Below are 3,465 nucleotides of genomic sequence, written 5' to 3' on the forward strand. Positions count from 1 at the left end.
ACAGTATGGCCACTCCCACTTTTTCGGCGGCACAAGATTTTTTGCCATGCTCAACTATAAGGGGGACCCCATAAAGTTGCTGTATTGGGCCTTGAATTCCTCTTGGCAGCCCTGTCATCGGCAACAAGAGGAGGTCCACGTCTGGTCATGGATACTGACCGGCCATTAACCCCACCTCAGTCTGGTGAGTAAAGACACCCTTATTTCACTACAAGCACATATAGAATGCATTGCAAGTACAACATATAATGTTTACATTGTCACATATTTCCATCTAGAGGTTCTTCAGAAATGCCCGTCCCGCTACCCACAGTTACTCAACCACAAGAAGACGATGGCAAAGTAGAAGGTGAGTATCCTTAAAAAACAAAAAAACATTAATGCTGTTGTATTTACATCATGTAATCTGTAAGCTTCCACCTGCACAAGCAACAGATGCTCACAAAAAACCTTACTTAACAAAGCTTATTTGTGGGGCCTTTGCACCAGATGGTCATCAATTGAAATTACAAGCCAAAAGCAATTGAGTTGGCCTAGAACTATTTGATTTATCATGATGACGGCTCCTGCTGTGCTCTGAAGCACTTTGCAGCACCACACAGTGGAAGATGGGCCTATAATTAGGTGGAAATGTATGAACCATTTCATCTACCAGTTAGTTTGAGGTAGTATGAGGGATTGGGATGACGGTACACTGCTATCCCTAGCCTGGGGGCAGAAGTCAACAATATTTCAACCTCTCTGCCATTTACGGTCAGTAGGCATGTATGGGTAACAGCAAGAATCTACAATAGTCTGTTCCTCAATTCATCATCACACTTCTATTTTCCAAATGCAGGAGTCCTCATCACAACCCCAGGATGAAGGATGAAGTGATCCTCTATTTGTGGACACTGAAAGACACACAACCTGAACCAGAGGCCATGCCACCTCCACAAACCCCATCTCTCCAAAATGAACATGTCACCCTGGAGGAATTCTGTCATCTACAAGCTAATTTCGTGCTTGAGCAAAGGGGACAAATGCGCAACACATCTAATCAAATGCAAAAGGGTGTTCACAATACATGTATCCCAGCAAATTCGTGTGAGAATTGCAAATTCATTGTCAAGGATGGAGATTCGAGATGATGTCTGCAGTGAACAATTTAACAGGCGCCGTATGAGATATAACTACACACAGTTGTACAGCTATTGAACAGTTTCAAGAAAATATCCCCTTATATCTTCAGAAACAAGCCAAACAAACACACCACCTACTTCTGTGCCAACAAACCCTCCCCGATGGTGTGTACATAAAGGGGAGGCATCTAGGTTAGTGTGAAAGGGGTCCAAAGAAGAGAGCTTTGCAAAAAATATAAAATAAATTAACATTTTAAAATTAAAAAACAAACAACAAATGCATACTGTTAAATATTTACAATGTATGGATTTCTTGGCTTACACTAGTTGACAAAATTTACATGATGGTTGGTTGGTTAATTACAAGCTTTTTCATCATTATTATCACACTTATCAACTGATACACCATTAAAGTGCATAATGTTGATGCTTCTTTCAACTAAACAATAAACCTCTTTTAATTGGGCTGCGTTATGCTAGGAATAACGCGGCCCACACAGTATTACCGTTACTGCAGCCATTTACACGTAGATTATTGCTCACAGCTCACAGGGCTGTGAGCAAAAATCAGGGTTAAATTTACTGTACTAACGATAATACTGCACACTATTACCTTAGTAACGGTAAAAGTGTGCAGGCCGCGTTATTCTCCCCAATAATGCGGCCAATTAAATCGGGCCCTAATTATGAAATAGACAAATGGAGAAAAATATGAATTTGGTAAATAAAATTATAGTTTTAATTAAAATTGAAAAGGTGGGGGAGAAAGCAAAATGCAAGTTCAGATAATGGACTAATACTAAACCAAAATGAATGAATGGCTAACTGGCCCAGAATCCACTAAACTAAGGATATCATCCCTTACTGAAATGACCGATGGTTAACCTGGCATCAGAGAAACAATGTCCCTTCTGGATTCACAATAATGTGTCTGCACAAACAGGTCAAGAGATTAGCCACTGACCAAATTTCTTTCCTGCCAATGTTGTGTTCGTTTAACAGAGACACAGCCTGCCATTAAGTGACATAACTAAACCTCCCAATTTCCAATAAATCTGATCAATGAAAAACACACTCCCCATATATAAATCCACCTGAACAATTGAGCTTGGTCCACTGCAATCAAGGGGTGTTCAAATACTAGTCCCCCCTGGCTAAAGTGCCAGTGGATCTGTTCAGTTTTTGCAGAATCCACCTCAGAATGATTTACTATGTATTTGACCGGCACAATATACTGATGGCCAACAATTCTTGATGCGTCTAAAACTCCGCCTGATTTATTCAGCAACTTGATGGATCTACTTTTAATCAAATCATTCCCTCCAAGATATATGACAAGTATGTCAGGAGGAACTCAAGTCTCAACCCCTGAGACCAATATGGCCATCAGAAACCCTGCTTACCCAACCAATGAATCTCAACAGGGTTGACAAAGGCTCATTATATGCTGAAATAGTATTTGGCTCCGTCCAATCTTGATGCACCCCACCGGATTTGTCAAAACACCTGAACTTGGTCTTTAATAGTCCAAAGGTACGACTATCACACCGAGTATTTACGTGCCCCTCCTTCTATTTGTGTGACACCCATATCCTGAATCACCTGAAATGAGACAGCATACATGACTACGTCAGTCTACCTATATTACATTCAGCACATGTAAAGCATAGGGAAAGTAAATAAAATAAAAACATAGCTAGTGAGCAGCATTTCACCACTGGTAAACATCAAGAAGATTGAAAGAACTTTCCCATTGTGTCCTTATCCAGATTCCCAGCCCCTAGACCTGTTTAAAACGCTTTTTTATGATCTCTGTGTCCTAAGATTTTAGTGTATGAAAAAGATTTATAAATAATACTGGAAAAGTTATTGTGTAATTGCAAACAGAATGATACCAAACTCGATATAATTAGTAAGTTGTAAACATTATTTAGCTTCTTTACCACTTTATATTTTATATGAAACAATAGACAAACATTAAATTTATTTACATATTATTGTGATTATAATTAAGTTGTGTATTCATTGCATCGCAACTAATTGCAGTGTACAGAAATAATTTTTTACAACCTTCATCCAGTTATTTTACTTAGTTTTTGCAATACAGGAGTGCAACCATATAAAATGTATTTTATTTATTGCTTCAATCACCATAGTTCAGAGGTTGCAAAAATATAACTAAGTTGTTTGAGATAAAGCATCCATTGAACATTTCACTGCAGTACTCAGTAAAGCTTCAGGCAGGTGTCTTGTATAGTAAAACTGGTGTATGACGATCATGAGAACAATCCTGTATAATAAAACATCTAAAATATGGGTTGTCATGGATAAAATGAAAAAGATT

This window comes from Mixophyes fleayi, chromosome 3 (assembly GCF_038048845.1).
Source record: "Mixophyes fleayi isolate aMixFle1 chromosome 3, aMixFle1.hap1, whole genome shotgun sequence".
Classification (NCBI taxonomy): Eukaryota; Metazoa; Chordata; class Amphibia; order Anura; family Limnodynastidae; genus Mixophyes; species Mixophyes fleayi.